This window comes from Lactuca saligna, chromosome 6, assembly GCF_052625555.1.
Source record: "Lactuca saligna cultivar CGN05327 chromosome 6, ASM5262555v1, whole genome shotgun sequence".
NCBI classification, from domain to species: domain Eukaryota; kingdom Viridiplantae; phylum Streptophyta; class Magnoliopsida; order Asterales; family Asteraceae; genus Lactuca; species Lactuca saligna.
The window spans coordinates 44,461,804-44,482,632 of NC_136422.1; positions in this window are offsets into that span (position 1 = coordinate 44,461,804).

Here is a 20,829-nt window from a genome sequence, read left to right on the forward strand (position 1 = left end):
AGTGAGGAGATGTGTTTTGCTGAGGGTTGCTTATGCTTGTGGGAAGTAGTGAGTGTGTAAGTGTTCTCTTTGTGCGGGGTTGTTCTGGGAGGTCGTTAATGGCGACCGGTGGTTGTTAGTTAGTTCTTAAAGTGGGGGAGAATTGGGGAATTCTCCGGGAGATCGATGAGTATTTGAGGGTGCTTAGCTGTTGGGATTCAGCAGTGTTCTGTCAGCCTAGAGTATAGGCTGATAGGAGCGAGTTTCGGGCATGCGGGGCGAGATACAGACCTAGGGCATTTGATTGTGGACGCCTGGGAACAGGCCGGGATCAAGTTTGAGTAGGTAACCGGGGTTATGTGATCAGAGTCTTTATATGCTTTATGTATTTTATGTGTTGTACTGCATTATTTCTATGTGATTTATGATGTGCATGTTTACAGAGTTGGAACCGGAGGGTCCTAGAGTTAGAACTGGAAGGTTCACAGAGTTAGAACCGGAAGGTTCATAGAGTTAGAACTGGAAGGTTCGCAGAATTAGAACCTGAGGGTTCACGGAGTTTGGGTGTACGGACCCACAGAGTTATAGCCTCGAGTGGCTAATATGTGCTATGTGAGTTGGTCCAGTATGCTGGACACTCTGTTGGTATTGTCGGATCAGTTTGAGATTGCGGATTGTGTATGTTGCAGTGGGATTGCATTGGAAGGTCTGGCCCCGGGTAGTGATCTTGTTTAGTTGAGGTAGTGCAGGGGCTTGAGAGTCCCTGCGAGGAGAGTCAGAGTAAGTGTGTGGGATGGATAGCAGAGACGCTAAAGGGTGGTGTAGCGTTAGACGTGCACCGTGGCATTTGTCGGAGTGACATTGTGGCCGAGTGGATTCCTTGGTAAAGGAAGAGAAAGAGAGAGAGGTAAGAGGTGTGTAACTCCGAGAGGGAGTGCAAGTTCACAGAAGTGACAGCGGCAGAGCAGAGTTATGATTAGAGTAATTCGAGTATGGTTACTGAGCAACGTGTTTGCGGCAGTGGAGTAGAAGCTCATCCGGTTTGGAATGTCTGCTGAGGTCGCGGAGGGAAATCCGCAGGTGTAGAGCTAAGAGGCTCGGAAGGGATGCAGGGAGAGAGAGTCTTGGACTCTCAGTGTGATTCTGATCAGGGTATGGGGTGTATATTAGTGGTTCACCCTGGGGGATGTTCGAGGATATTATCAGTGTATCAGGTTTTCCCAACCTGAGGGTGTTAGAGCTGGATCAGCTTGTGTGTGCGGTTGCAAGGGGAGAACTCGTGAGAGTTGCTCTGAGATTGAGAATGGGTCTCTCAGTCGTCCCGGAATGGATAGAGTGGGATTCGGATCGGGGATCCGATGGTTCATGGTTTTCTAACCCTTATAGGTCAAGGGATTATTGAGATTTGGGGCAGTGATGCATCTTGGGTAATTCTTGGTTATTGAGAGTGATGATCAGGGGGTACAGTTGGTGCCCGGTTCGAGACGGTGGTCAGGACACCATGAAGGAAGGGAAAGTGTGTTCGAGTTTCGATAAGTATGCCTTGAGGGACCTGGCCTGGTTAAGGCCAGGTGGCGCGTTGCGGGAGTATCTTTGGAGTTGAGCTGCTGTAGGCTTCGAGGACGAAGCCTAATCTAAGTGGGGGAGAATTGTAACATCCCGAAATAGCAAGAGTAGAGTTGAAGGACTAAAAGTGTTATTTGGGAAGAGTGACTCGGCGAGTCCATGGATGGACTCGGCGAGTAGAGTCGCGACTTGGTCGCGTGTTAAGTAGCCGACTCAGCGAGTCGATGAGATGGACTCGGCGAGTAGGCGCTGGGTGGAGAAAACCCTAATTCTCGAGGTTGAGCCCTATATAAAGAACATAACAGTCCACTCTCAGCCTCTTTATTCATCTCCAAGTCCAGAAACCCTTAGCCTTCGTGTGTGAGTGATCCTATCTCAATTGGGAGCTTGAAGGAGATGATTATTGAAGGAATTTTGGGAGATTGAAGGCTTGGAGCAAGGGGCTTTGCTTGGATTCGAATTTCATTGTAGTTGGGGCGTCCATTGGAGGTATTATCTCATTCTTGGTCTGTTGATATGTTGTTTCTTCATTTTGGGGTTTGTGGGTACTTGTCTATGGATGTAATTGGAAGTCTAGAGGTTAGATCTGAGGTTGCTACCTCAGATCTGGAATGAAGAAGAATCAGAGAGCATGAAAGTCCCTGTGTTGGAGTGTTTAGTGAAGCTTGCATGTCCCAAACCCTAAACTAAAGTGAATAAGGCCTAGATCTCTTTGGATTCACGTAAAGTTTGCCACTTTACGTGATGGATGAGTTGTAGGAGGCTAGATCTATGTTTTGGATCAATTGCATGGTCTGGAATGCTTCTGTATCGATTCAGATCGGTGGTACTCGGCGAGTCACATGGGTGAACTCGACGAGTTGTTTGAAGATGAGCTGGGACTCGGCGAGTTGGAAGAACAACTCGGCGAGTCTGATGAAGATGGCCTTGGACTCGACGAGTTGTATGAACAACTCGGCGAGTAGGTTGAAGATAGCCATTGACTCGGCGAGTCTGTTCTTGGACTCGGCGAGTCTTGTCGAAGAGTTCCGATATTCTCTGGTTGAGTTGAGAATCGGTGAGTCAAGGGATGACTCGGTGAGTTGTGTGCGAGAGGTCTCAGAAGTTGTGGGACTTGGCGAGTCTCGGGGTGACTCGGCGAGTTAGGTCGCGAATTGAGTGACCTCTGAGTATGGGAACTCGGCGAGTCATCGGGTTGACTCGGCGAGTAGGGTCAATCAGGGGTTGACTTTGACCTTGTCTTTGACCAAGGGTTGACCAGTGGTTTCCAGGGGTATTTTGGAAATTGTTGTTTATGGTTTTGAGTTCAGTGCATTGGTGGCTGTCCAGCGGTGGAGATCGTATTAGTGATCGGAGCAGCTTGAGTTATCTGTTCTGTCGGCAGTTTCGAGGTGAGTTATCCTCACTATATTGACAGGGTCTACGGCACCAAGGCCGACCCTTTATCGGATGGAAATCCGGGTAGTGTCTGTTGTTATGATATTGCGGAATATGGGCCGGAAGGCATTATATGTTGTGGGCCGGAAGGCATTATATGTTGTGGGCCGGAAGGCATTATATGTTGTGGGCCGAAAGGCATTGCGATGTGGACCGGAAGGTCATGGCCTAGAAAGGCGTATGTGTGTAATTAGTATGTTGACTGATTCGTAGGGTGATGTTATGCTAGTGACCAGTTAGGCCGGTATCTTGGTTAGAGTAATGATATGTTATGTGATCTGTTGATCGATTTGCTGACTGTGATCTGTTATATGATTATATGTTATGTGCACGGTTGCTTGGTCTGGGGTTTGACCCGATATGTATGGCTATTCTATGATCTGTTATGATAGGTGGGCATTTTATGCTATGGGCCGGAAGGCGATATGTTATGGGCCGGAAGGCAATATGTTATGGGCCGGAAGGCAACATGTTATGGGCTGGAAGGCGATATGTTTTGGATCGGAAGGTCGTGGCCTGGAAGGGCGTATATGTGGTTGGTATATTGGGGGTATCTCACTAAGCTTTCGGGCTTACAGTTGTGGTTTTATGTTTTCAGGTTCTCAGGAGTCTGTGGCAAGGCAAAGGCGTGATCGTACCGTTCCTCGCATTGGTGTTTTATGATATGAACCTGGGAAAATACTCTGTTAAATAATGTATTGAAAACCTTTTGTATAGATTTTATGGAATCGAGATGTTTTTGAAAAATTTTAAATTGGTTGTATTTTTCGGTCGTTACAGGGTAGTTGTGGCGAGATCGAATGGGGCTGCTACAAGCTGCTCTGAAAATTGCTGGAAGACTGGAAACTGGAACTGCTGCATCTGAATGTGCCGGAAAATACAAAAGAACATTGACTTCTGAAATGTGGTGCAAACGATTGCAAGCTAAAGTAATATATAGCAACCATGACGTGGGAAAGTGTCAACCACGTCGTGTCGTCGAGTGAGGAAAAATCCATATCGTGAATAATAGCATGGCCACGACATAGTAAGTGGTGGTCACGTCGTGGTATGTAGAATAGCAGCCTCCTCTCGTGATGAAAAACTCCCCCATGACATAGGAAAGTGTCAACCATGTCATGGCAGCCGGGATGATACTTCTACATTGCGTCAAAATAAAACTCCATGGTGTGGGAACAGCTCATCCATGCCATGGGAATGTATAGTTAGAAACGCCACTCTTCGAAATAATAATCCCTCCAAATACCGACGCGCACCCAACACTTATTGAAATTCATGGCTCTCAAGTGTCAACTTCAAACTCTCACATGGTTTTTTCTCTCGTGACAAATCAACATTCGACCTTAATTATTGAAATTTCTGAAAGCATCTGAAGGGTAAAAGTTTTGCAAAGATCTGAAACATCAAGTGCATCAACATGGAAAACAAAATTTAAACAAACTAAAAATAAAAATAAAAACTCACTAAAATAACTAAAAAAACAAAATAACTAAAAAGGATATCACAATCACTCGTCTTCGTCGAAATCAAGCTACAATTGTTGATTAAATCCCTTGCATGCAAGAGGTGGTTTGTGAAAACAAAAACTTTCGGGACCTGTCAGACTATTTCCTTTGTTTTCTTTGCACCATTAACCAAAAAGTAGAACAAAAGTCGACCCAACTAGTCAAGAGTAGCAAGAGTTCGGTCTTCCACTTAACCACCTCGATACGCCTTGCTATACTACACCTCTTGGATTGAGTTGGACAAATCACCCAAAGTAGTAAACTAAACAAGTCAAGAATTCCCTAATCGCTTGCAATCTCGAAACCCATGCAAAAAGTAAAACCAAACAATGTGTATGATCACGAATTCCTGCACATAGCAACAAAAACCTTCCCGACAAGTGAAATGATATCAACGAAAATAAAACTAAAAAAAATAAAATAAAAAACTAACTAAAAACAAATAACCAATAATCAAATAAACTAAATTAATTGAAAGTCGTTCCCCAGCAACGGCGCCAAAAACTTGATGTGTGTAAAACCAACTAGTTTTAATCCTACTAACTTAGACACAAAATAAACACACGAAAGGCAGTGTACCTATCGATTAGTAATATAGTTCAAGAAAGTAGGGTATCGAACACAGGGAACGATAAACAATTAAAATAAATGCTAATATTATCTAAATAAAACAAATAACAAAAGGGGGTTTTCTCTAGTTTTAAAAGACTAGAAACTTAATTAGAATAACCAACACACAAGTTAACTAACTAGCAACTAAAACAATTAATTACCAACTAAATTCAATAGTAAAGAGGACTTCTGTTTGGGTACGACTCATTTGTTCCCATGGATGATTTTAATGTATCGGATTAATTCTTCATTGGCTACCGATTAAGATAATTAGGTTCACGTTCGTTATTCCTAATTCTTAGAAAACAAATTAACTCAAGCAATGGCCAGTTGTCCAAATTAACGGGTTTCCTAGATTATTGATTCGGGTTAAGTAAGACTTGTAATGGTTAATTAAATTGACCCTTCAATTAACCTATTGCTGATGTTCATCAAACAATCTCACACATTAACTTACCTATCTTCTAGTTAATTCTAGTTTCACATTCGTTATTCCTAGACATACAACTATGTGGTCACAATAAATCATATGAAATTAATAACTAAGAGATGTTCATACAACTTAATTACTAATTTATTAACAAAAGAATAGTTATTGTCAACACATAAGGTTCTTTAACAAGCTTAACTAAACATAATTCCCAATTAAAATTAATCCTACTCAAATAATCAATCCATGTTCACAAAATTGTCTACCCTAATAGAAGAATAAGTTTTTAGCTCATGATTGCAGTAAACATAAACTCAAAAACGAAATCAAAGTATGTAAACATGATTCAAATCAAAAAGTTACTAAGAATAAACCAAAATTGTCTTGATTCTCTTCACAATTGAATGTAGGGTTGATTCTTCAGTCCCTCACGACCTAGCAGCACTTCCAATCGTTTCTCAGCCTCCTAGGGTTTCTCTCCATGCTATGATATTGATCTGAAAGTCCCTTTATATAGATTTTCACAAAATAGAGGCTACTCGGCGAGTCCAGTGACCTACTCGGCGAGTCCGTCACTTAAAACCCGTGTACGGCAAGTCAGCGCGTCCAGAATCGCGAAAGTTCGATACAACTCGACGAGTAATCGACCCTACGCGCCGAGTACGTTTCGAATCAGCATTTTCTCAAAACACGAAAGTCGTCCAAAATTGTGTCTACTTTTCAGAACATTTTGAATCTCGTCAATCGGAGTTACGGTTCATGAGATATGGCCAAAACACTGACGAGGGGTCAAGCTGTCCAGCAACGTCCTTCTTTCTTCAAAATCCAAGATCCAAGCGTCCAATCGCCAATTCCGCTTCATTTTCCACCCGAGCATGTCTTTGTTACTGAAAATGAAATATTTAAGCTAATTAAGCACCTTTGGTTCATTAAATGAGACAAAAACAACATAAAGTATTAAGATAATGCATGAATTATATGACTAAATATGCTCATATCAAAATTGCCATCAAATTTCTTGTATTTTTCTATGTATGGTCAAAGACTTTTTAAAAAGGGCGTGGACTAAGTAAAAAAACACAAGGTCAATAAAGAAAGACGTTGAGTCCTTCCAAAAAAACCGAGTCAATCAAGAATCATGTAACATCCCAAAAATTAAGACCAAAAATTCCATTTTTAAATAAGTATTAAAGAAACCATTAGTGTTAAAAACATTCATCGTATCGTCTCATAACAAAACCAAATGTCAATAAACAAAACGTGTCACCAGAAAACATCATCAGAGTATATCTCCCAAGAATCTCATGTGTGGAATAATAGTGTGATCACTGCAATCATGCCGACTCCTTTCCCTTCGAAGAAGAGGTACCTTAAACCAAAACTGAAAACTGTAAGCGCAAAGCTTAGTGAGTTCCCCCATCATACAACATATTTAGGTATCTGACCTACCCTGTCAAGCATATCTGGGTGCTCGACCTATTCTGTCAGGCATATTTAGGTGCCCGACCTACCCTTCAGTTTATTTCAACCGGTTACGAGGACTATTTTACCCCTACCACTACCACATAGTAACATAGAAATAAGCACATAAATCATAATAGGCATTGGCATACCATACAATTATCACTGAGACAATCGTCTCTACCATAAACAACTACTAGTGGGTCGACATTGGTGCCTTCGACCCACTCTTACTGGAGGGTAACACACCTCGTGAAGCTGAATGTAGAATCTCATGGTAATAAATCTCTAGCGGTAGTTTCGACGACTCCTCGAGCTATCATTACCACAATAATACTTAATAAAAACTAATAATCCTTCTTAGGGTAAAATGACCATTTACCCCTTATCTAATTGGGCCAATGCCTAGGGCCCAACACCATAACATAAAGGCCCCAAATCTAAATAGTCATCCCAACCCTTAAGTGGCCTACCAATGGCCTAATTTTCTGAATTGGGCCCAACTCCTCAAATGGGCCTTATCAAAAGCCCAGTAAATCCTTAGCCTAAAATAACTAATTTCGAGTGGCCCATTATGGCCCAGGAGGCCCAATACTTTAAATATCAATCCTAGGCCCAGAGACTCTACTCCACAGTGAGCCATGAGGCTCAAACTTCTAAGGCCCAAAAACCCATGTTCATCACTCTGCATGCGTACGCGCGGCGTACCTGGCACGTACGCCCATCATACGTTGGCCTTTACCAAAAGTAGGAAGTTGACCCAGTGCGCGTAGCGTACCAAGGTGTACGCTCGGTGTACTGGCCAGCTTCATTGGGACTCCATTTGTGACTTAATCCATTAAGTCCCTACATCCAGAACATAGATCCAAGTCCTTTAAGACATCCTAATCCATAAAGTCACAAGCTTTATGTCTTTTTATGCATGGATGGGGGGTCAAAACATGATTTTAGTCCTTAAACAAACTTTATGACCATCAAACACTTGCATGGTTGTGGATTAACCATCAAGGTCCGATTTTTATGACTCTAAATGCTTCCAAGAGCTCAAAAGGATAGTTCTTATGGTCTGGAACTATCAAGATACAAGAAATCTCAACAATGGAGTCAAAATAACCCATAAAACACCCCAACACTACAACTAAGCATGTAATAGTCAAGTTTCAAGCTTGATACCTCAAATAAGTCAGAAATGGTGCTAATCCTATGGATCTATAAGCTATCTTCAAGTCCTTGCTCCTTCTTCAAACTTCTTTCTCTTCCAAAATATCAAAACAACACCAAAATGCTCTCAAATGGATACCAAATCACAAGAACACACAAATATGGGTTTGGGTTTTCGTGGGAGCTACCTAAAGGTGAAAGGGGGGCTGGAGTAAGGGCATAAAGTTCTTTATATGGGGATCAAGCCCTAAATTTTAGGGTTTTAGAGTCTGCATGTGTAAGTCCCTAATTTGCCTGTGTATCAATCAGATCCGTTTGATGGTGCAGAATCCCGATCAAATGGATGATGTCAGATCAAATAGAAGAGAAGTAGAAGAAGAAGATGATGAATCTTGTATTATTTGATGATTAGAATGTAGATCCAAATACAAGATTCACACACACTCGTTTTTCTCTCTCTAGGCCATAAACTCTCTACTGTTCATCAATCTCTACTCCTCACCCTAACACCTATATATATACAAGGGAAACATGGGCCGGAGAACATGGGCCGTAAATGGGTTTTCGGTCGTAAACCCGTTTACGGCCGTAAACACTGACCGTAAACACCCCACCTGGACGTAAAGTAGACTGTAAGCTCATAAAATATTACATAAAAATATAATTGCCCAGAAAAGCAAAGTATAAACCATATTTTGACCCAACAATCTCCCCCTTGGTTTATAACTTTCTTTTCTTAATTGACCCAACAAGCTCCCCCTAAAACGTAGCTGGATTTTCTTGTCAATCTTCATCGAGAGCTTGGCTTCAACATTTATCTTCAATGAATTACTTCATCTTGAGCACTTGGACAATTCTTCAAGATTTGGAATTGAACGCACATTGGGTGAGGATGCTTGATGTACTGATTCTTGAAAGATGACACTTTCAGCTTGAGAATCTTCAGAGAGAACAAATCTTCTAGATCGCTTTAGCAGGTACAACGATAGCAACAGACTGATTGAGGAGGCTTCAATGCAATCCGTCACATAACCTTCAATTTCTTCTTCACCTTGCTTCTGGGGTTGAAGGATTGAATGTTGGAAGAATAATCTTCATTTCTTGCTCCTTCGAATGAGAATTCTTCGATGCTCGCGGATGAAGCCTTGGCTCAGAAATCTTCAACACAAACTCCATGAGTCTTATCTATACCTGAAATCACTTTTCAAGACAAAACAAAACTAAACGAAAAGTTAAAACAGAAACAAAACAGAAATAACAGTATTTTTGGATTTTTAATTTTCAAAAAATTTTCTTTGATTTTTGAATTTTTCTGATTTTTTTATTTTTTTCTGATTTTTTTTAATTCTCCCCCTAATATTTAAATTAGAAGAAACTATGAACAAATTTAACAAAAACAAAAATAATAGCTAACTTTAAGAGTGATTTGGGATCAAAGTTGTTGGACAGTCTTATTCCACTTGTCGGTACCCTTATCTTCACATCTTCGTCTGATCGATCGCCAGTATTGTGGTCCACTTAAACACGAAAAATTTGTGACAATATTTTGGACAATTTACCAATGACATGATACACATACATATAGATGATTATAATTTTATTATCATGATTGGCCCTAATTCTTAAATAAAATTTTCTTATGACCATTTAACTGACTACGACCAAGGATATTGTTGTCCACCTAAATTGAGCAGTGAGATCTATAGACAACCTATATGTGTTCAAATTTAATTGTACTAGAACGTGTTTCCCGCTTCCTGATATGCTCCAGCCATCAAGGACTTCCAGAATACTCCTTACACCGGGTGAGCAGACAATTATTAAGAGAAAAGATAGAGTTAGAATGCATATGTTGTACATCCAGGTCGGATCTCTTCCAATCATGCAAAGGATGAAACATATGACTAACTGGAGTTATAGAGGGATTGAGAAGAGAATGGTGCATATACTGTGTACCAAGTCGGATTTTGAGTCACGCAGAGGAGACAGTATATGGCCAACAGATAGAAAGAATTGCATAGATAGAAGATGCAGAGAAATAGAGTTGCATATGTTACAGTCCAGGTCAGATCTCCCGATCACGCGGAGGAGGCAACATATGACTAACAGACAGAAAGAAAGAAAATAACCTTCTACATACCTAGTTTATCGGAATTCCCCAGTCACCCCCATCCAACCGGAATTAAGGACAGAATCCGCACATCGAGGAAAAGTGAATCCACAGTTCTAGATACGGGTTCATTAGTGTGACCGGTAGATTCTCATGTATATCTCCCTGCTCAACCTATCCGAGTGTCGTATTGTCAGGCTAAACGGATCTAACTAGGTCAATGTTTGTCAAGTCCTTGAATTTCTTAAGTTTTAACTCCTCCTATCCATTTAAAATCTTTCATGCCTACCAGCGCATCGAACACAGAGCCTAGAAAATTCAGATTCAATCCCTTACACAGATTCAGATTGCCTGTTATCACATGATTATATCACTTCCCAAAACATCTCCTGCAAGCACATTTCATTAACACCATATTTTGATTTTCTGATTTTCTAGTGGTTTTGGATTTTTTTAAAAATTTTCTAATTTTGTTTTGTTTTTATTTCTCCCCCTAGATTTGTGCATAGGAGAGAAACGAAAATAAATGCGCAAATTTAAACTATCATAAAACAAAAATTAGTCTTTAAAGCGAATCAGCTTAAGAAAAACCTAGGAGTATAGAGAAGAAAACACAAACCATAATTCACCGACTGAATCTGCATTCATAAGGTCTGAGAACAGCAAGCATAATCTTAGAACATATCCGAAAATTCTTCACATCGTTAAGTACTAACCCCATTTGTGATCTCTTCCTTTCTTCCTTTCCTGCAAAAGGACACATCCTCTCAAACAAAGTTCTGAATGGTGTACAGTAGAGAGATGCCTCCTATCATGTGCCTAGAACATCCACTACCAACAAACCGAAGTCTGATGATATGCCTCCATAGCTGCTCCAACACAGAGCGGGATCAATTGGTCTTTGGAACCCAGTCTATTTTGAAACTAGGTTGACCGTTGTCGTCTACGCAAGATACTTTCTCCCATGACATATCCTGTTTATCACAAACAGAAGATGATGAAATATTAGAGTCATTAGAAGATTTGGGAGTTTTCACCTTTGGTACCCATTTGTAGTAAGGTTTAACCCATTTCATGTTGGATCGGATGGGTGCCTCGGCACTTGCTTTTGATCTGGATGTCGGCTGCCGAGATGACTGTGACCTAACCGGTCTTGGCTTCACAGGAGCATCTCCTGGATTTGTCTTCTTGGCCGGCATTCCCTTCTTGCCCTTGGGATTCAGATTCTTTGCCTTGTGGGTTTGATTCTTGGCCTTCTGCGTGTTCCAGTCACCATTATCTGAACGTGAACTGGAAGGATTTCTTTTGAAGTATCTCCTACTTGGCGCGTTTTACCATCCTTGTGTGCAATAGGGAACGTATGCGTGATTTGGATAGTTTCGGGCAATGTGTCCAAGTGTTCCACAGTGAAAACATGTCTTTTTCTTCACTGTGAAGTTGTTTCTTCCTGCCCCTAGTGGCGTATCCTTGCCTCGTTTCTTGTTGTTCCCACATGCACACTTGCAACAAGCACTCTGTTGCGCTGGAATTGGAGGCCTATATTTCTCAACGGCAGGTTCGTTAGGAGTAACAAAATTCGAAGCAACAGATTCCGAGTTCAAAGAGTCATTGGTTTGTTCAGTAGTGCTCTCCTTGTTCTCATCTTCTGCTACTTTACCTGCACATGAAGTAGAAACATTAGTATATTCACCATGAATACATCCTGACACAAATCCAACTGGTTTGCCATATTGAAGATGTGCCTCCCTGTCAATTTCTTCATGTGTCATAGGGATGGATGTGTACTTATGATTGAAAGGTGGAGGAACACTATCATACCCTAGACTCTTGTTTTGATTATCTTTGAATTTTAATTGGGTTTCAAATAATGACTTGACTGTCTGACTTGATGCAGTATAATTTTTAAAACTAACGTCTGTTTTTCCACACTTAATTTTCAAAGTGTCAAGCTCTTCAGTTAAAGCAACAAGTTGTCTCATAATATAGTCATAATTTTCACACTTGTTGCTATACTCTTCCTGAAGTTTCCTAAAGTCCTTGGTTTTTGCTTCTAATTCAGCCTTCACGGGTTTCTGTCATTTCCTAAGTTGATATCCTTCATATCTCAGGTCCTCAACTTCTCTTTTTAATAAATCAATTTGTTCCCAAAGAAATTTAATCATATCTTCACTAGATAGCGTACATGAAACTTCACATGATTGAGAACATGAAACTTCATTGACCGGAAGGTTTACAGAACTCATTATATTTCCACACTTCAAAGCATCAAGTTCTTCAATTACATTAGCAAGACTAAGATGATTGAGATCTTTTGTCTTCTTGATGATAGCCACGTTCATATCCTACGATTTCGGAAGTGAATTTAGTAGCTTTTTGTTTATCTCAAACTTAGACAAGAAGATCCCAGTTATATTCATCTCAGTAGTAAGTGTAATAAATCGCTGCAACCGAGTTTCGAGGGTTTCTCTAGGAATATAATCGAAAATGTTGAAATTTTGTCTTAACATATCCTCATGACTCTCTTTCATGTTTTCAACTCCCTCGTAAACCTTAAAAGCCATTAAAAAGCACAACTAGAAGCCAAAATCAAACTTAAAAATCAAACCCTTTGACTACAAACCTCGAAAGTCAACCTTAGAAGTCAAATTTAAAAAGTCAAACTCAAAAGTCAAACTTGAAAAGTCAAACCGAAAAGCTAAATTTGAAATTTTAAAAGTCAAACGATAAAGTCAAAGTCAATTTTTGAAGACAAAAGTCGAAAATAAAAGTCAAAAATTAAAAACTATTTTTTTAGTATTATTATTATTATTATTATTATTTTATTATTATTATTTATTTTTTTTTAGATGAAAAAGTAATTTAAAAATAAAAGAAATTTAATTTTTGGGCTAAAAATGACAATTTTGCGAAACTTGGAACCGAAAAGGAGTGTTTTTGTAGAAATAATGCGGACGAAAGGAACAAAGGTGATACTAGAGGGGTTGGTTAAGGCACTGGTCGATGAATTAGACGTCTCGAGTTCGATTCTCGGCAGCCTCCATACTTGTTTCCTACTTTTTATATATGTGAAGCCAGGCGACGAAGCAGCTACGAAGCGAAGACGATGAACTAGCTGCTGCGAGGACCTTGTGCGAGGTGCGAGGCCGAGGCCGCAAACCTCGGTCCATGAACTCCGAAACCATAGCCGTCGGCCGCAAACTCCGCCACACCCTTGCAGGTTTCGACCAAAAACACCGATTTTTCGACTTTGAAGCTCCAAAACTCGATCAAAAACCTTTTTTTATGAAAAACACGAAGAACAAACCCCCCTTATTTTTCAGAGATCTTTAAAAAAACGCAAATATCTTTCGAAAATAAGATCAAATAATGTTTCAAATCTGACAAAATTGACTGATACAACCAAGTTCTGATAACAATTGTAAGTCCCTAATTTGCCTATGTATCAATCAGATCTATTTAATGGTGATGAATCCCGATCAAACGGATGATGTCAGATCAAATAGAAGAGAAGGAGAAGAAGAAGATGATGAATCTTGTATTATTTGATGATTAGAATGTAGATCCAAATACAAGATTCACACACACTCGTTTTTCTCTCTCTAGGCCGTAAACTCTCTACTAATCATCAATCTCTACTCCTCACCCTAACACCTATATATATACAAGGGAAACTTGGGCAGGAGAAGATGGACCGTAAATGGGTTTACGGTCATAAACCCGTTTACGGGCGTAAACACTGACCGTAAACACCCCACCTGGCCGTAAAGTAGATTGTAAGCTCATAAAATATTACATAAAAATATAATTGCCAAGAAAAGCAAAGTATAAACCATATTTTGACTCAACAGCATGTATACGCTGCGCGTACCCTTTGGTACGCTGGGCGTACGTGCATGTCATCCGCGCCTTCATCTCATGATTACGCTGAACGTGCATGGCATAGTATGCCCTGTGTACGACACTTCTCAGCCCAATCACAAGGATCCAATGGTCCAAGCCCAAACCAATTCAATTCATTAATCTTATAATAATATAATTAATACCTTATAAATCCCGGAAGTTACAAATCGAGCAAGATCTCAAGATTATAAGAGAGTTTGTTGTATCATTTTTTATAAAAAAGACAAGCTGATCACTACACATTCACATTCACTCTATCATTCTTACCTACTCTTTAGAAACTCGTAAGCATAAAATTACTCTATACTCGATCGACTTGCACTTTAACATTACTTTTATTAATTTATAATCACTAAGGCAGCATGACATTGTCACCTCCTAAGGTTTTATGTCGTATATCCTAAAAGATTAAGGGTTTTAGTCGTATATTACCGTGTGATTGCATTCATTTTTATTTATTATTTATGTCTTGATCCATTTCTATGCGTACAAACCTTTTTTTAAAAGTTTATTCAACTGCAATCATTTATTTGTTTAATTAGAGTCCCAAGATACTCTTTGGTATCTTAACATTTTTTTTTGAATATCTTAAGAGTTATTGCTATACTCAGCGAATTCACAACTTAAACATTATTTTTATCCCATCTCAAATCATATATGTACTTATATGTCATATCTTGTTTAAAATCAACATTCTAAACTTTCTTTAGTTTATTTTCTTTGTAACTAATCTTAACATTATTGTCTTATTCTCAAGATTTTCGGCCTATTCCAAGATCTTCAACAATTTACAATTTACGTTCTTAAAATCTTTACCTAAAACATCATACCACACGTACTAATTTCATTATAAAATTACTTAAGCAATTTTTGACAAGAACACTTTTATTATTCATCAACAAGAGGATTAATAAAAATTACTTGAACACACTTTATAAGTATTAGAATTTGATGTATATTTTGAGTTATTACATTGTTTAAGGGTTGTTATTTTGGTTGAGAAGAATCTAATAACCAATTTAAATATAAAGGAATCATATCTCTAACAGAAACATTGACTAGTTTATTAATCATTTAATGAGATATTTCTATAGGTTTTGAAAAAGTGGGAACAAGAACAAATGTAAAGCTCAAGGACAACAATTCATAGTTAGATGACCCAACTACCAATGTGAGTACATAGAAAATTTTACCATTTTGGGGTAAATGTTGTAACATCAAATTTTTTGGATGTTACAATCAACTTGTAACACGCCATTTTCGCAAATCTTTTTATGCTATGGTTTTAAATCATTTCATGGCATATACTAATGTTTTGCAAAAAATACGGTCTAATAAAAACCATTTGTTAAAATATTTACATCCCGAGTGTTAACATATTCATATCAAGCATAAACCATAACATCCATGTAAGATTTACAAAAGATCATACTAAGGAGTTAAATCAAACTCCACTTAAACTATGTTCCAAGTACTTCTAGCATATCAACAAACATCTTCTGATTTCTTGAGTACAATCCCGAGATACATGACATAATCAAAAATACATATGACAAAAATGTCTTGCGAGTTAATGAGTTTAGACACAAAATACTTTAAAAGCTTTTATAAATATATTGTCTTTACTTTCTAAAGTTTTTTTATAAGTCCTACCTTTACTTTCAGAAGCTTTTATATAACTATTTGCTTTACTTTCATTTTTTTATATAACTCTTTACTTTACTTTCAAAATCTTTACTTTACATTTTATTGCTTTTAATATTTATTTACTTTATTCTCAAAAATCATGTAAAGATTTGCTTGGACTTGGTTGATATTTGTTGGTTTTAAGTCCCTACGTGGAAATATGATAGGGTGCGAGAATAAGTTTTTGGTTTCTAGAGGAGTTCAGAGAATACTCAAGTCAAGGTGGAGATTGTTAAATGTGACTTGAGAATTTGGATTATTCTCAATGGAGCCCTTAGAAGAAAGTGTGAGCACCAAGTATTAATGGAGCACTTGGAAGTAAGTGTGAGCATCATGGTATAATGGATTACTTGGAAGAAAGTATGGACATCAAGGATCAATGGAGCACTTAGAAGCACATGTGAGCATCATGGATCATACTGGAGCATTTGGAGTTAGACTGAAGCATCTTGGTGTAATTTTAAGGAGGAAGATGCACTATTAGAAGGATAATGCGCCACCTTTAGGAAAAGGTGTGCCACCCTGTTGCAAGGTGCACCACTCTTGAGTGTCATGATGTGCTCCGAAGTAATGATGTTTTACTGAAGCAAGGATGCACCCTTAATGAGCATGATATGCTACTTGAGCATCATAATGCGCCATTTAGGGGCATGATGTGCCACACATGATCATGATTCACTATTGTGGCTCATGATGCACCAATCAAGTTACAAGGTACGTTAAAATGCTCAAGGTAGTCCAAGGATGCTCAGAAGTTAAAGATGCTCATACTGGATGCCCCAAATGACATGATGCGATATCATGATGGAGGATGTGCCATGATGGCTCATGATGCTCCATCACATGTGTAGCTGATGTTCATGCAATTTCTCTCAAGGGTGAAGGCTTAGAAGCAATTCCATGGAAAATTGTGATCGCTTGAAAACTTTTATGGGCCAACAGATTGATGGTCTTAACACATTAGGGTTTTAGGTATTATCCATAGTCTATAAATAAGGATGTTGCTAGTCATTTTTATAAGGTCTTGAATTTTAGTGAGTAGGCGAAAATTTATGAAATTATACTTGTAATCTCTGTTTTAGAATTCGCGAATAATAATACTGTCCTCCTACTTGTAGACGTGAACCACCTTGACCGAACCACATAAAAACTATGTGTTTGTGTGTGTGGTTTCATGCATTACCCGCTTTACTATCTAACAAGTGCTATTAGAGCTTGACAAGTGGCATCAGATCTATTATGATTCTTGACAAGTGACATACAATTTCTTAACAAATTGTTTATATAAACTAAAAACTAGTCCAACACACTGCCAAATGTAACTCTGCAACCATAACTATCTACCAAATTTTCATCTCTAAACCATAACTATAAACCTTTAAATGGTGTAATCATGGGGTTAAGAATCGAAAAGAAATACCATAAAAGAAGATGCATCAACAAAGAGCCATGACAATAACAAAGTCTAAATCATAACTATAAACCTTTAAATGATGCAATAATGAGGCTGAGAACCGAAAAAAGTACCATTGAAGAAAATGCATTGAAAAAGAATCGTGGCGATAACAAAGAAAAATACTCGATGAGACATGTCAGACATAAAACTTGAACAACAAAACAATGATATGATAAAGATTCAAGAAAATGAAGCGATGAAATATAGAGATCTAAGAAGATGTATAATAGAGAGGAATAAATTTTGTGTGGTACTGTACATGGAGAAAAATAAAGAAATATTTTAGTAAATGAGTAAAAAGGTAAAATAGAGATGTTCAAATGTACTAATGCACATTTCTTTTAACTCACACTATTAAGACTTATCGTATATATGAAGTTCGAAAGAAATGTTATGATATATGTTTTGAATAAGTTTTGTGTGAATTAAACCATTAAATGAAAAACTAGGCACTAATTATAAGGTATCAAAATAAAGGGACTAAAATATCATTAAAGGAATTTATAGGTACTAATGGTACATTATGTAACGCCCGTGTTTCTAGACTTGCCATTTTTAGCAATGTAATAGTCTAGGTTAAACTTTGTAACTAAATTTGAAATAATAAAAATGTATTATTTGTGAATTAATTGAATTATGTGATTTATGTGTGTGTTTTCTTAATTTTTATAATTTAATGAATTAAGAATAAAATAAGCGTCAAAATTAAAGTGTGAGATAAGCCCGATATCTTTGCATAAAGTTGTAGTGGTTGAAACAAGGATTCCGGAGATATAAGGAATGCCAAAATCCGAGTTATAACGAAGAAGCTATGACATGTCGAAGTTTCGAGACAGAACCGGCACGACGCCGAGTGACGTAAAATATGAATTTAAGATAGAGCGATATTTAGCCTTAGCGATCTAAACGAAAGTCGTAGATTTCGTTAAACCGAGAGCGTGCATAAAAGGAACGCCCAAATCTGACTTCGTATGAGGAAGTTATGATTTTTCTAAGTTTCGACTTAGCAGTATGCAGCCCGAATACTCGATTTGAGATTGAGCGGTTTTTAGCCGAAACAATCTAAATGATAATCGAAGATCTTGTTGTTAGTAGCGAAACAATGAAAAGTTAGGCGAAAACGGACGTCAGACGAAGAAGTTATGAATTTATAACGAAGTTTTTCTGTCCCGGCCTTCTAAAAATGAATAATAAAAATAAAAGTCAAAATTAACCGACGGAGTCTAAATGAAAGTTGTATAGTATGGTCTGACCTTCGCGTGGATATAAAGAACGTCGAAAACGGAGCTCGTATGTGAAAGTTACGCAATTTAGAAGTTCAACGAGTCAATTACGCCCAGCGTAATTTGAGTACGCCCAGCGTACTCAGTCGGATGCAACTTGTCTGACCAATACTCGAGTGCCACCAGTCGACGCACGCAGTGACGTCAAAGTACGCCCCGCGTAACGCGAGTACGCCCCGCGTACTGAGTACGCCCTGCGTAATCCCAGACCCAACAGCCTATAAATAGAACTCGAATTCAACCATTTTCTCTTGTTCAAACTCTTCCCTCTCTCTAAGTTTTGCCTCGTTTTGCGTGCCGTTTATACCCCAAAGCCCCGGTATCATTCCCGAGCCCCGAAGCAAGATCCGAAGCCCCGAGGATCCCGAAGAGCATTATTCCCGAGCCGAAACGCTGCCCGCGAGGAGCCCGGTTTTGTGAAGATCTTCCAGATCGACGGAGAAACACCTCTTCTGCAAGACGTAGTGCTGCCCGATCATCTTCTGATCAAGTGAGTGTGTAGTTATTTTCATTCCAACGCAATATTATGAAATATTTCATATAAAATACGTGTTATGTGTATATATTTGGTTGTTATACGTGTGAGTGTATATTCACTCTCTTCTATCTTATAGATCTGATGTATTCTCTATGAAATACGTGTTATGTGTGTATGCCTCATCTGTTATGTGGAATATGTATTGCTTAAAGCATGTTATACAGGTTTTTAAACAATGTATAAAAATGTATATTTTTATCTACTAATATGTTGGGTAGAACATCGGTAGGTAATTGGTGTGTAATAAACAGATGAGAGGCCTCGGTGTTATTGGTGTTATTCTAGTCATTCAGCATAGTATGGATGACGACCACAGACTATTCTACACTGTCATGTGGAACACTAGCAGGCTCATTACCTGTAGGTGTTGTGAACGACGTGTTCACCGGTGTACTCTATCCCCCACATGGTTGCCTTTAGGACACTTAATGTTGAGGAAGCCCCTCTGCAGTAATGTCCGTCCCGATGAAAAATCCTGAAATAGGTTCCTTATAATAGACGTTATTTTTAGGAACGTAAGGTGAGGATAACGGGAATGGGTAATCGGGTTTATTGTTGATTGTTGAAATTAAATATAATTATTGTGGGTTGAAAACCCTATATGCTCACCAGGCTCCCAAGCCTGACCCACTCAGTTGATTTATTTTACAGGAAGTGGCGCAAGAGCTTAAGATGGGCGAACATCAAGTTGTTTTGTTTACAAGTCTGTATATGTATATATTTGTTGAATGACTTGTAATGCTATCGTTTATGCTTTATGATCTGTATCGGAACATGACATCCCGACTTTTGATTATGAAATGAAATCATATTTCTTTATGAAATGTTTTGATAAATATCTATTTCATCATGTTTTGTTTTTGGGAACAAATTCCGCATCTCTTTTAAAATTAAAAGGATTTACTCTGAAAATTATTTTAAAAAGCATAAATGAAATCGGTCTTTTCTGGCCGAGATTTTGGGGATGTCACACATTATACCAAAAAAAGTGAGACCAAGTCACCAAACGCCGTTTTTCCTTCCCTTAATGAGCATGATATGCTACTTGAGCATCATAATGCGCCATTTAGGGGCATGATGTGCCACACAGGATCATGATTCACTATTGTGGCTCATGATGCACCAATCAAGTTACAAGGTACGTTAAAATGCTCAAGGTAGTCCAAGGATGCTCAGAAGTTGAAGATGCTCATACTGGATGCCCCAAATGACATGATGCGATATCATGATGGAGGATGTGTCATGATGGCTCATGATGCTCCATCACATGTGTAGCTGATGTTCATGCAATTTCTCTCAAGGGTGAAGGCTTAGAAGCAGTTGCATGGAAAATTGTGATCGGTTGAAAACTTTTATGGGCCAACAGATTGATGGTCTTAACACATTAGGGTTTTAGGTATTATCCATAGTCTATATAATAAGGATGCTGCTAGTCATTTTTATAAGGTCTTGAATTTTAGTAAGTAGGCGAAAATTTATGAAATTATACTTGTAATCTCTGTTCTAGAATTCGCGAATAAAAATATTGTCCTCCTGCCTGTAGACGTAAACCACCTTGACCGAACCACATAAAAACTATGTGTTTGTGTGTGTGGTTTCGTGCATTACCCGCTTTACTGTGCTATTAGAGCTTTACAAGTGGCATCAGATCTATTCTGATTCTTGACAAGTGACATACAATTTCTTAACAAATTGTTTATATAAA